This window comes from Kogia breviceps, chromosome 16 (assembly GCF_026419965.1).
Source record: "Kogia breviceps isolate mKogBre1 chromosome 16, mKogBre1 haplotype 1, whole genome shotgun sequence".
Classification (NCBI taxonomy): Eukaryota; Metazoa; Chordata; class Mammalia; order Artiodactyla; family Physeteridae; genus Kogia; species Kogia breviceps.
The window spans coordinates 76,524,423-76,538,985 of NC_081325.1; the positions used below are offsets into that span (position 1 = coordinate 76,524,423).

The 14,563-nt window shown below is 44.8% G+C and overlaps 1 long non-coding RNA gene across 1 annotated transcript in view; it reads left to right on the plus strand.

The window, feature by feature from the left end:
• The first annotated feature begins 3,158 nt into the window (after positions 1–3,158).
• The window catches only part of LOC136792824 (uncharacterized), a 57,887-nt gene continuing 46,482 nt past the window's right edge, over positions 3,159–14,563 (plus strand). The window contains exons 1-2 of the long non-coding RNA XR_010837296.1: positions 3,159–3,355; positions 3,463–3,569. This is a non-coding gene — a long non-coding RNA (uncharacterized lncRNA). The remainder of the gene's footprint in view (positions 3,356–3,462; positions 3,570–14,563) is intronic.

The window sequence follows — 14,563 nt, forward strand, 5'->3', positions numbered from 1 at the left end:
AGTTCATTGATCCCAATGTTAGTTCTGGGAACAAGCTTTCGCCCTGTTTCTGCAAACCCTTCAGGACACAAATAGGACACGGCTGCCCCGCTTTTCGCCGAATGCTCTGGTGTTTTGGGCTGTAGTCAGAAACCTTCCACTTTTCTGCAGTCGTTCACGTGCTGTTTCTAGGCTTGCCTTTCAGTCTGTTTTCTAGAGTTGTTTTGAAATCCAACCTAAAGATAAGAGAGGAAATGTGACCCGCTCTTGAGAATGCTGCCACCAACTGGCAATGCTTCTTCCCGAAGCAGGACCGGCTCCCAAGCGACTTGTCACAGCCAGAGTGGTGCCTGCTTTTGTAGAAAGCTGGTTGCAACCTCACCTACACTTGCCCTGCACAAATCTTTAAATAAATCAATAGAAACTCTTTACGATAAAACAAAGAGATATCAACAAGTGAACTAAGGGCAAAGTCAGACGACAAATGAGGGATGAGTATATTAGTAAGTTTAAGAATTTTTTTTGGGGGGGGATTAGGTATCAAGCTAACGTGGTCACATTTTCTAATATCCTTTAAATCTCAATTTGCATCTCTAGTTACCAAGAACAGCTATTGTATAAAAAATGTATACCAATGTCCATTTAAGATTTTAGAAAACTACTTAGCCAACAATTTAAAAACAAGAATCTAAACAAGATTATTCTCGAACATTTCCTGGAGCAAACCTAAGGGTTACAATAGGGATACAAACTTTTGGTTGTTTCTCTCTACTAAACTGACCTATCAGTCTCAATTTTTTCTTTTTTTTTTTTTTTTTTTTTTTTTTTTTTTTAGAATAAGCGAAAGTCATCTTGAGAGACAGTGAAAAGTAAAATTTGAAAAAGTATGGAGGAAAGAAAATATATTTTTAAAACTATAAATAACATTTTAAAAGCTATAAATGACAAATAGCAGTGAAGTGTCAACCGTGGCTATCTTTTTGATTAGTCTGAACTTATGAACTCATGGCTTATTTATCAAAGCTAAATGTATAAATTATACCATCTTTCATAATTGCTCTAGTCCCGGTTTTTAGGCAATGCCAATGACAGAGATAGTCAAGTTAGTGATGGTATTTGAGCTAAGTTACCCAAATAAGGTGAAGGGATCAGAAGATGGGATTTATTTGCTACTAAATTTGTTCTTTTTTTTTTTTTTTTTTTGGCTACGTTGGGTCTTCGTCACTGCGCGCGGGCTTTCTCTAGTTGCGGCGAGCGGGGGCTGCTCTTCGTTGCAGCGCCCAGGCGTCTCATCGCGGTGGCTTCTCTTGTTGCCGAGCACGGGCTCTAGGTACGCTGGTTTCAGTAGTTGTGGCACACAGGCTCAGTAGTTGTGGCACGTGGGCTCTAGAGCACAGGATTATTAGTTGTGGCTCACGGGCTTCGTCGCTTGGCGGCACGTGGGATCTTCCTGGACCGGGGATCGAACCCGTGTCCCCTGCAGTGGCAGGCGGATTCTCAACCACTGCGCCACCAGGGAAGTCCCCAAATTTGTTCTTCAGGTACCTTCATCCTGGATGAAAGAGAAAAAAAAATAGTAATAATAATAATAACAACTAATCAGAGTGGTTTATCAGTGTGTTTACATGTTACAGCATTTGATTTCCACCAATCTGTGAGTATCAAATCAAATAATGTAATATATATTATTAATATATTATTATAATTATGATAGTTATAGTTATAACTATATTATAATAATGAATAACATATTGATATATTATTATACTAGGTATCAATGTAATGTAATAAAATACATCATTCTCCCATAATGCCCATATTATCAACATACGATTCTGACGCAGGTGAGCGTCCAGCTAGATCTTTAATTCCCGTTCTGGGTTATCTTTAGTAACCTGAACGATGAACCCACATACAATGTTTAAGGATGATGAGCAATTTATATGTGTATATGCTACTTTTTGCCTCTTGTTTAACACACTTAGACCACAAATTATATTAACTAAACTGAAGTAACTTGAGGGATTTTCCTGAGGTTTTACAAGAAAATAATTAGAGCAACAGTTTGTGCAATTAAAGCAGACGCTACTATATCGCCATTCCCCCCTGACTGTTAAATGGTAAATGGAGATTTCAGTTCAGATAAACACATTCTAAGAATCCCTGCTGGGGGTGCACACATCAGCCTGCATTTTCACGTTTGCTAGTTCTTCATTCAAATGTCAGCCTATCGTCTTGCTAGAAGAGAGAAAAAAAATTAGCATTACACATTGAAAATTTCTTGAAATGACATTTGATACGATAAGAATGTCTTTTTAGGTAGTTAGTAGTAAGGATTCAAAAGCCATATTTTTCACTGCTGTTAAACAGCACACAGAAAATGAAATATATTGGTATTTTGAGACTTTATTATTCTGTTTTTATTTTGGCAAGTGTCTCCCTGATTTTGAAACTTCTACACACTAAAAGTGGATTCCAGTTTCAAAATGGTAACCCTATCCCTCATGGTATCAGTTTAAAAGGAAATTAACATGTAGATTGTCAATGAGCAACATTGTTTAAAGTTACATTATTTTTCAGTTACAGAATGATAGAAAAGTAGCATTATCCTTTAGTATGCAGGTGAATTTATATCTTTCTCAATTTAAAATATGAAAATCAGGAAATATCAAATTATTAAACATATGTTAAGTATTCATTTAAGCGTCAAACACTTTAGGAATTATCTAGAACATAGGTTTTTGCCCCTTTGGTTTTCTATCTAAATAATAAATGATCTGTGTTTGAGAAATGTCTTTCGTTACAATATTGTCCCATATGATTCGGAAACAAAAATTGTTATATGTTATTACAACCGTCATCTGGCAGTTTTCTTAATTTTCTTAATGCTCTATTTTGGTTCCTAATGTTGCTATTTTAACCTCTTCTAATTAATAATATATGGTAGAGAAAGTGATTTTCATCTTTAAGCCCAGGAAGTTTCACAAAGCATCTCATATCACATTAGATAACATTTAGGAAAATTCCAGGAACAGGTGATATGAAGATATAATAAGAAAACAAAAGCTGAACTTCATCTTGGTTACATGGAACTATCTTCTGGTTAAAATTCTGTTTGCAGGGCTTCCCTGGTGGCGCAGTGGTGGAGAGTCCGCCTGCCGATGCAGGGGACGCGGGTTTGTGCCCCGGTCCGGGAAGATCCCACGTGCCGCGGAGCGGCTGGGCCCGTGAGCCGTGGCCGCTGCGCCTGCGCATCCGGAGCCTGCGCTCCGCAACGGGAGAGGCCACAGCCGCGAGAGGCCCGCGTACCGCAAAAACCAAAAAATTCTGTTTGCAATTAGAAGCAAGAAAGAGGATACATGAGAACAAGTAAAAGGTAAATTGAGGCAACTTTAACATTAATCTTGTTCTAAATGGCTTTTTATTTTATTTTATTTTCTTGATGTGAGGTGTCGAGCAGTTAACATTTAAATTGATTTGCAGGTGAGCCTGAGCGATCAAAGACCTTCCACCCGGTCTCACAGGAACATGTCCGTGGCTCATCTGTCCTCATTGCACGTTCAGTTAGAGTAACAACCCCATTTTTAATGGTATTGAAGTTCCTGTCATTCATTTCAAAATGTTTCCTAAGTGTGATTAAGCTGTTTGCTACTGTGTCTCACCGCTGTTTTCCACTGGTTCTTTTTCTTTCTTTCTTTTTTTTTTTTCCCCTTTAAATTCTTAAGCAAGTTCACTTTACTCTCATCTCAGTGCTGTGTGCCGTCTCCCGCGAATTTCCTAGGAGGGGAAAACCCGTGCTGTCCTCCCAAGTTTGCTTTCTGGATGCTGTTCCGAGTCGTGATTGGACTACCATTTCAAACATAACCATGCATAATTAAAACATTTTAGTGATAATAACAAAGTGCCCGCTTTACAAACAAGGCACATCCATTTAAAAGAAATTAAGTGTACTTAAACCCTGTGCTTGCTTCCCAAGCTGAAAACTCCGCAGGGAATGAAAATTGTTTAAACAAACAAAAAAAAGTCTCTAACTTTCATTTCATGGAAATTAGTTTTAACTAGTCAAACATTAGTAATTCTATTTAGACTATTTTTAGGTTAAATTTTCTTAAAGCTAATATTTTAGACACCCGATCCTGAAGGTCTACAGTAGGAGGAACTCTGTGCTTCGCAGGGAATATACTAATAGATGCTTCGCAGTTACGTTAGCTCGTGATACACTCATAGTAACCCGATAAAATATTTGATTCTGTCAAATTTATCAATGTCTTAAGCATCTACTTTGAGCTAAAGTCTGTGTGGTCCTGTTGGCACCAAAATGCAAACCCACAGCAGCGCCCCCTGCTGTGCCTGTCGGGAGGGACAGCCTCCCACAGGTGTCTCTGGTCCCCATACCTCTTGCTGGCTGAGTGAGATGTGCAGGTCCCTGGCTCCCCTTTACTCAAGCCATTTCCAGGGACTGCAGTTGCAGCAGTCACCCTAAGAGATAAGGTGAAGGATGGCTCCCTCCAGGACAAAGAGCAGGCTTGCTTATTTCCTGCTACAAAAGAGGTGGATTTCCCAAGCCCAGTGAACCAGCTGTGAGAGCCTAGCTCCCGCTGCAGGGACATCCACTGGGACTCTCCATATCACCCCCATGATGCTTGGGGGGTCGTGAGGGACAGAAGCAGGTCTGGCTCTTTTTGTGGCATGAGTCTCTGACCAGAGAAGCCCACGTCCTCTGCCAGTGAGCATGTCACAGTGACAGGCTAAGTGCTCAGCTCATAAGGAAAGCACAATGAAATCTCAGCCTGAGATCCTGCCTTTCAGGAGGCTCCGTCTGGGGGGGACAGAGAGCCTGTATGTACATAGCTAAAGCCAAGGGCCAGAGGCATTCAGTACAGAAATACATCCAGCTTCACAGGGGAAGTTGGTGTATTCTCAAGTTGGCATTTTATTTCGTTTCTGGAGAAGATAGACTATTTGATAAATGATGTTTGCATAACTGGAAAATATATCTGAAGACACGTTGCAGTTGCATCCCTGTCTCCTTCCACTACAATGTCAGGTGAATCAAAGATCTGCATCGTAAAGCACGAAACCATAAAACCTAGGAGAAAAGGAAAAAAATATTGATAAATTTGACTTTCTGAAACAGAATTCTGAGGAGAAAAATACAGTAAATACAAAATCAAATACAGACAGCAAACTGGGAAGAAATCACAGCCAATATCACAGATGAAGTGCTAATTTTGTGTTTATTTCATACCTTCAAGTCTCCTGTAAGGCAATAATAAAGAGACCGCAAACACAATATAAAAATGGATGAAAGATCTGAACACAAAGCTCACAATGATGAAAATAAATGCAAGAAAGTCTTAATCCAATAAAAGCTTACTTAACCTTTCTCATAATAAGATAAATGCAAATTAAAACCACAGAGTGGTCCAATCGTTCACCTATCAGATTGGCACCAATCGAGAAGTTTGATAACACAGTGCGTTTGCCAGAATGTCAGGAAAGGTTCGCATACAAGGCTGCTGGCGGTATAGACTGAAGCAGCATCCACGCAGGGCAATTTGACTGAATCTATCAAAGTGACAAATGCCCACACTCCTTGACTGACAATTTAACTTCTGAGAATCGCTTGTACATTTTGGAAATGATTGCTTTACAAGAGTATTTATTGCATTATTGCTGAGAATAGAACCTGATGTGCATGTGTGAAATAATAGGTATTGGAAGACCTTCATTCCAGTCTTGTCTGGAATAGCAAAAATTTGGAAGCTAGTTGAATGCCAACAATTTGGAGCTGGTCAAATCATATATGGATGCAATACTCTGCAACTGAGGCATCAATGAGGCAGCTTTATTTGTATGGACCATAATATCTGAAGATGCAGTATAAGGAGAGAAAATATAACACAAGAATCTGTTAAATATTCAAAGGTGTAAAAGTAATGCATGTTAACGGTTAGTGGCTCGGTAGACCTTGCCGATGGTATGTCTGTGAGGGAGGCAGGGAAGACGCAAGAATAGCTCCTGAGACAAGGGACCCTCCAGCACTGCTGGCGAGAATGCAAACTGGTGCAGCCAGTATGGAGAACAGCATGGAGGGTCCTCAAAAAGCTAATGGTAGAGCTACCATATAATCCGTCAATCCCACTCCTGGGCATATATTCAGAGGAAACTCTAATTCGAAAGGATACGTGCGCCCCAATGTTCACTGCAGCACTATGTACAATAGCCAGGTCATGGCAGCAACCTAGATGTCCATCGCCAGAGGCGTGGATAAAGAAGATGTGGCACATATATACAGTGGAATATTACTGAGCCATAAAAAAGAATGAAGTAATGCCATTTGCAGCAACATGGATGGACCTGGAGATGATCACACAAAGTGAAGTAAGACAAAGACAGACAAATATCATATGATATCACTTATATGTAGAATCTAAAAAAAAAAAAAAGATACAAATGAACTTACTTACAAAACAGAAACAGACTCACAGACTTTGAAAACAAACTTAATGGTTACCAAATGGGAAAGGGGGGGGGGATATATCAGGGGTCTGGGATTAACAGATACCCTCTACTCTATATAAAATATATAATCAACAAGGACCTACTGTACAGCACAGAGAACTCTGCTCAATCTTCTGTAATAACCTATATGGGAAAAGAATCAGAAGAAGAATGGATATACGTACCTGTAGAACTGAATCACTTTGCTGTACACCTGAAACTAACACAACTTGGTAAATCAACTGTACTCCAATATAAAATAAAAATCAAATTAAAACGACAACAACAAAGAATGGCTCCTGAAACGTCTTGCCTGGGAACTGGGTGGTTGGCAGCATATCCTTTCCTGAGGTGGGGAGGACTGGCCATGGAGGGAGGGCTGGGGAGGGAGGTGGATCGGAGATGCCGGAGGGCTTGGACGCACCGGCGGGATCCAAGGGAAGATGCTGAGTAGACTGTCGCAGAAGTTTGGACCGGAGGTATCAGTTTGGGAGTCACAGGCATTTAAATCTGTGGCATGGGCTCAAATCGTAGTGCGAGAGACGAGAGCAGGAAGAGCCCCCAGGACACCCTCACATGTCAAAGTCAATGACAGGAAGAGGAGCCCTCAGAGAGCACGCTCAGAAAAGCAGGTTTTTTTTTTTTTTTTTTTTTTTGCAGTATGCGGGCCTCTCACTGCTGTGGCCTCTCCCATTGCGGAGCACAGGCTCCGGACGCGCAGGCCCAGCGGCCATGGCTCACGGGCTTAGTTGCTCCGCGGCACGTGGGATCTTCCCGGACCGGGGCACGAACCCGTGTTCCCTGCATCGGCAGGGGGATTCTCAACCACTGCGCCACCAGGGAGGCCCAGAAAAGCAGGTTTTGAAGCAGGAGGAAACGGCAGGGCCAGGAATGACGAGAGTGAGCAGGGGAGAGCCTTGCAGGGTGAGGGTGCTGGGAGGCGCCCCAGGGAGGCGGACCCGCTGACACGGAAGCTGCTGTGGGTCTGCACAGGAGCAGCCTCCTCCTGGAGGGTGTTTGTGGAGACAAGGAGGTTGGAAGGAAGCCCATTGAAGGCATGCAAGATGAGCAGGGTCCCTGAGGATGAAATCGAACAACGGAAGTACTTCCATTAGGGGCTGAAAGGACTGTCCTGGCAGGAGCAGCGGGGACCAAGCGGGACACAGAATTCCCAGCGAAGCTGAAGGGGAGAAACAGCAGCATATCCTCCGGCGGCAGCGCAGGGCAGCGCACGCCCTCGGGGGGGGGGGGGGGGAGGGAGGGTTCAGATAAGACACACTCGGGCTCAGAGTCAAGCGGAAACTTGAAAGAACCTACGGAGGAGTTTGGGGGGTGAGGGAGGAAACCTGCGCCGGTCGGAAGGTGGTTTGGCAAAATGTCTTGCAAAACTAAACATAATCTTACCGTGCAGTCCAGGAATCATGCTTCCTGGTAGTTTTCCAAAGCAGCTGAAAACTCGTGTCCATATAAAATGAGAACACAAATGGCTACAGCAGCTTGAGTCCTAAGGGCCCAAACTGGAAGAAACCAAGATTCACAGTCCTAGGGAAATGGATAAACAAACTGTTGTGTACTCAGCGGTTCTTTTAAAAACTGAGCTAGCGAGTCATGAAAGATATAAAAGCACATTAGACGCATGTTACTGAGTGAAGGAAGGTAACCTGAAAAAGCTACTCGCTGTATGATCCCGACTCTACGACATCCTGGAAAAGGCAAAACTATGGAGACAATAAAAATAGATAAATCAGCGGTTTCTGGGGGTAGGGGAGAGGCTAGTAAGCAGGGGAGAGAGGACGTTTAGGTCAGTGAACATAAACACTGTACGACGTAGCGATGGTTCTGTGTCATTGCATCTTTATCCAAGCCCAGAGAATAGAGAACACCCAGCGTTAACCTGAGGTGATCTATGGACTTTGGGTGATTATGATCTGTCAATATATGTTCACTGGGGGTGACAAATGCATCATTCTGGTGAGTGATGTGATACTGAGGGAGGCTGTGAATGGGTGCAGGGGGGCGGGAGGAAATCTCTAAACCTTCCTCTCAATTTTGTCATAAACCTAAAACTGCTCTGAATAATAGAGTCTTAAATTTTGTTTCAAAAAAACTCCCCTGTGAGAAACTACTAAATGTCACTGAAGTACGTATTGTAACATAGTTATTTTATGTTATGTGAATTCACCTAAAAGAATCCGCCGTGATTAAAGAAAAGCATTTCACCTCTACGGAGAGGGTTCAAGTAACGCCGTGGTTATCCTACTGCAATAGACAAACGAGCAGAAATGGATAGAGGAAATGAAGAAAACAGGGAAGGCAAGGCGAAAACGCAAAATGCCGACGGTCCCAGATTAAGGAGAAGAGAAGCAGGGAGTGCCCTAATCCCACCAGCTCAAAAGAGAAAAAGTTTCTGATAAACCGCCAGGCTTCTCTCAGGGGTTTGTGCTGGAGGTGCTGGGCCCTGACCTTGAATCACCTGGGACGCGCTCGAACGGAAGGCATTACGATCCACGAGCCTCTGCATTAACAGTGTCTGAGGGAAATGCTCTAATTTGATTCGCCCGAAGAGGCTTTTAACCTTCAACCACATAATTATTGCATAACAGACATACATCCTTCTTCCCTGTTGATGTCCCACAGCGCACGCACGGTGTCACGTGCCGCCCATCTACCCTCAGTGTCGGAACGCGGGTTTGAAGAGGTTGGCAACGATTCCAGTTGCCGTGTAAAATGCTACATCTGTATTCTGGCTATTGAGGGAATAATTACTTAGCGTAGAAAAATGTTTGACTATAGAAAAGTGAAGAGCAGAGAATTAAAATGAGCCGTAAGTGTGCACCCGGAGACAGCCATTGTTAGAGCTTTAAGGACATTTCCGGCTGTCTTTTTATATGCATATATGTTATTGTGCAAAATGGAAACCACACTGCTTTAAAATGTTTAAATGCCACCAATTTCTTAAAGCATGATTTTTTTTATGGCTACGTACCATTCCATTTCCTCGCTGCAATTACCTTGCACTCATTGCCCGCGGGCTGCCAGGCTCAGAGCATTTGGAAGCGCCAGGTACGGCCTGTGAACACCGCCAGCACTGTCTGATGGCCACTGTCCCCGAGGGGCTGCAGATGCAGCAGATGCTGACAGCGGACGTGGACCGCGGTCCATGCCGTTCAGGGAACGTTTGTTATATTTTTTCTGCAGGCAGGAGCCCTGGCTACTGAGGACCCAAAGGGAAAGGACACAAAACGGAGTCAGGGAAATAGAAGACTTAGCAAGAATGGTCCGAAATACCGCAGGTGTCATTATTCCCATTTTATAGATGATGAAACTGAGGCACAGAGTGGCGCTTAACCTACAATCACGTGGCTAGCCAGGGGCAGAGCCAAGATTCAGGGCTGGCAGCCGAGCTCTGCGGGCCATATGCCACCCCACCCCACCCCCAAGCTGTGTGATGCCCAAGGCCACAGGTGGGCTCAGCACCCGCACGGCCAGCTGCTGAGGAGCGACGAGCGTTACCAGTCACTTACTTTTTCACGTTCCCACCATTAGCTAAGCAAAAAGGTCAATGGGGGCCTGCTGTGCGCAGGGCGCTGAGCTGTGTGTCAGGAGGGGAGACAAGCAGCCCCATGGGTCCTGCCCTCAGGATAGGAAACAGACGTAGTAGGAATGCTACAGCGATTATGCGATTAAGCTTTGCTCATGTACCACAAACCCAGGTTAGGGTCCCAGGTTCCCCCACCCCTCCTTCCTGGTGGAGAAGCTTTGGGTGAGGAAGATCAAGAGGGAGAGAGTAAGGAAAGGAAAGGTGACCGGCCAGCCTGAGACCACCTGTAGCCCTCAAATTCTTTAAGGAGCTGAGTTCGGTTTGAAGAATGCTGTGAGTTGCAGAGACTGACCCGTGCACCCTTCAGCCAGCAGAATTACACGCAGAAGCCTCAGGGGACCCCAGAACTTGGCCAGCCTCTCAGAACCTCCGATCCACAAGCCGTCTGCTGTTTGGAGGCTTCCAGGCAGCCCCTAGAGAGAGGCGCTCCAGGGAAGCCTGTCTGGTGTCTTGAGTCCAGATGCAAACCTGGACATAAGTAGTCCCACAATACATCCCCGAATATGCCCTGGCCCCGAGCCCTGGGCTCAGCGTGGCGCTTCCAGCGTGGTGCTAAGAGGGTTCCTGGAAGTACCTGGCTGCAAATTTATGAAAACTTGGCCCGGGTATAAATGTTTGTAAGTTATTGTTCTTTGTCTGTAAATCTTTGGAACTGTTATGTATTTTTCCTCCAACAATTTGGCAGAATTGGAAAAAGTTACCGTGAGATCCAGGTAGAGCCCCAAAGGAGTTCTGGCCAAGAGGGGAGGAGGGGACTCAACCAGGCGGAAAGTTGGGCCGAAGGGAGAAAAGCAAGGACACCAACTCCTTTGCCAGTGAGGCTGCAGCTTGCCTCACGCTGACGGCACCTCCGCTCAAATGCACGGCACTCCTCTCTTGCTCTTTCCTTGGGCTTTTGTGATACTAAAGACACAAGGAAATGTCTTCTCAGCACTCAGGCTTATGCTACGTGAAAGTCCCGGGACATTAGCCTACCGCGTGGCAACCCTCAGACAACGGAGGGTGAGAGCAATTGGACATGTGTATCTCCCTTTTATAACACAGCCTCGGTGATGGTGGACTAGGTGGGCGAATCCAACAGGCCTGTGTCCTTATAGGAGAGAAGAGACACAGAGGCAGACACACGCAGAGGGAGGATGGTGTGAAGACACACAGGGAGAGAAACCCCCGGATGACAGAGGCAGAGACTGGAGTGGCGGGTCTGCTACATGCGCCAGAAGAGCAAGGATGGCCAGCAACAGAAACCAAGAGGAAGGGGTGGAACCGATTTCCCCTAGTGCTTTCATTAAGAGCACGTCCCTGCTAATACCTCGATGTCAGACTTCCGGGCTCCAGAACTGGAAGAATACCTTTCTGTTGATTTAAACAATCAGTTTATGGTACTTTGCTACGGAGCCCTGAGAAACTACTACAATTAGCCTAAAACACGTTGTAATTCCAGATAATTACTAAGCAATAAAAGACTGCTAGGCTTATTTCAAAAGAACCAGGGAGCCAGCCTGATGAATTTCCCCCGGTCAAAAGGGCGCAATTTGAGTTTTAATAAGGGTAGAAATGGCAAAGATTGACATATATCACATTGGCTTAATTCCTTGTGATTATAATGATATTTTACAAAACCGAATTGGTCACTGCTTGAGAGGCATGAATAATGAGCCCATTATTTTGAAACCCCAGTAAATAAAAGGAAAGGGATCAAGCACTTTTTATGCTTATCCTCCATCAACTATAGACATTTAACTAAAGGTTAGATGAGGGGAAAGCTCTTCTTATAAACTTATTTTAGCTAATAAATGAAAACAAAATGATAAAATTTGAATGCCACTATTTACCAATCTCCAGTGAATCTATGGATCGAGGCATCGAAAAGGACAAAGAAACAGACGTAAAGTACCTTCTGAGGATACATCCCACGGTGGTCTTGCCAAAGGAATTGAACCCCGATCTGAACGAACCTCTGAATCCAGCCACACACGGCAGGTACAGGATAACTGGCCCTAGGGAGTAGGGGACCTTTCTTTTGTCAAAAGGATGAAAGAGTCCTCTAAGCAAAGAGGCAAGCTCTAAGCTAAGGAAACATGGAAGTGTCCTTTGTCCCAAAATGCCTTAACATCTCGACAACGCACTTCTGTACTTTACAGGTAAGTATGGAAAACTCATGTTCTGATTTTTAATGTTATGAATTACCTCTTTGCAAAAGCTATTCCTGAAATAAATGCATTTTTAAACATCATTATTGGAGTATAATTGCTTTACAATGGTGCGTTAGTTTCTGCTTTATAACAAAGTGAATCAGCTATACATATACATATATCCCCATATCTCCTCCCTCTTGTGTATCTTGATCTCCCAAAAGGATTTAATAGTTAACTGTAAAAGTAGGCAGTAAATCTAAATTGTGGCATCATTATGATTTTTAGAACAAAAATATACAAAGAATCATTCTTGGTGGCAAATATAATACTTTGGGATCAGTAAAGCTTTACGTAATTATCGCTGTGTGGTTTGTTCATGATATATGGCAATCAGCGAGATCTAGTCCTTGGGAAACACAACAGGACAAATGGCCCGCATTCTTCAACAGATGGACAGTAAGAAAAAGAATTGGTTGGTGGGAGTTGAGGTGTGGACTTAAAACTTAATCAAGTTTAAGTACAGCAAAAAGGAAGTGTAAAGGAGCGATTCGTGTCAAAACCAGGAGAGTGGTGATTTTGGAAGGGGTGAGAGCCCGTGAAGGGGATGAGGACACAGCCAGGGCTTCTGGGGAGGCTGGCATCGTTCAGCGTATGGACCTGGTTGCTGTGGCAAACTCACTGGCTTTTAGCAGCTGACTAAGCCCCGCCTCCGTTCCGTGCATCGTGGCACCTGTGTTCCACGGGCTTGCTCAGGGGGTGCACCTGTTGCCTTCTCACTGTTTGCAAGCTGATGGCAACTCACTGCCCTTCCTTTGAGAGTCTTCCTTGTCTTTTATAGCATTTGGTGGGGTTTACCTCTCTGGGTTGGACATGTCTCTACAGAGACAGACGCACACTTTTCAGCGTAGGGGTGGAAAACGGTCTGAGTGTTGGCAGTAGTGAACACTGGTCATGAACTTTCACATGGAAAGTCACTGACCTGACACATCAGGGTGATGGCAGTGCATCGATCTCTGTACCGACTCGTCTGTTTACGCCTTCATCCAGCACTTGTTGCCAAGGAGTGGGAAAGAGAATATTTGGGACCTCTATATAAGCAGAGGGGATTTCCTAGGGGATGCCGACTGGATGACAGGGAATTGAAACAGCAGTGATAAACCTGACATTTATAGGGGCCTTCCAGGGGAGAAGCGAGTTTCTAGAAACAGGAGACCCTAAGGCCTCAGGAATGAATGAGAAATAGGAGGTGTGCAGGTCAGGACTCCTTTGCTTGCAATAAAGTCAACCTAAGTTGAAATGGCTGTCATGGAATACTACATTAAACGTTCCTCGTGCCTCAGAGGTTCAGGACAGTGCGACAGGACTGTCCTCATTATTAATGGGAAAAGCCACAGCACCTGCAGAAGGTCCTTCTGAGATCCTCTGCCTGTCACCCACCGCCAGCCAAGGTGAAAAAAGAGGAGAGAGTCAAGGAGACTGATGGCCGAGCTTGCTCTCCTTGACGGGACTTGTTGGTCTAGTTTGGATTGTATGGCATTTGTGCTCCCAGGTCAACTGAGGGAAGTCCAAGAGAATCTTTGAGCAACAAGGATGTACTTTCAAGAAGAGGAGACACCCTCTAGAACCTCACAAGACCTGCACTGGCGTGATCAAGAAGTGCACCTCCAGGAGCCCCCAGGGGGCTGACGGGCACCCCTGGAATCGGTGGGCATATTTGAAGGAAGAGACTGCTGACCTAATCTCACTTGGAGAAGCGGGAAGGCTGAAGTGGCCCCCAGTGACAAGACAAAAAAGCAGGCGGCAGGGGGAGAAACAAGCTCTTCCCGAATTGCGGGTGGGGAGGGGCAAGGGCGCCAGGTTTCCCCAGGGACCAGCTGGGTACCAGGAATGTCACTGAGAGGGATGGAGCCCAGCTCAGAGACTCCTCCCAAGAAGGCGGCGGGGCAAAGGCAGGGTCAGGATGGGGCTCCTGCCTCCAGAATATAGAAACGCCCAACGTCGAGGCATTTGCAAATGAGGATTAAACACTCAGACCAGGACACTGTTCAAGCAGGACGCTCTCCCTTCCCTTCTGCAGAAGTCGTCGTACCAAGGGGAAAGTCACGACACCAAGAGTTGAAGGACAAATGCCAGCTTTCCTCTCTCATGGCCGGTCCCCGCATTTCAGGGAATCCCCGAGCTGGAAAGAAGAGCTCTTTGACCAGGAAGAAAGAGTACGGTTTTGATTTGTATGGGAGTGGCATTTGTAATGTCTGAGAAAATGAGGGTGTCGATGTCTGAGGGTGACAGAAAAGTCATGGGACTGGCTTGAGTATCTTTAGGAGGCAGAAAGAGGAAAAGATGT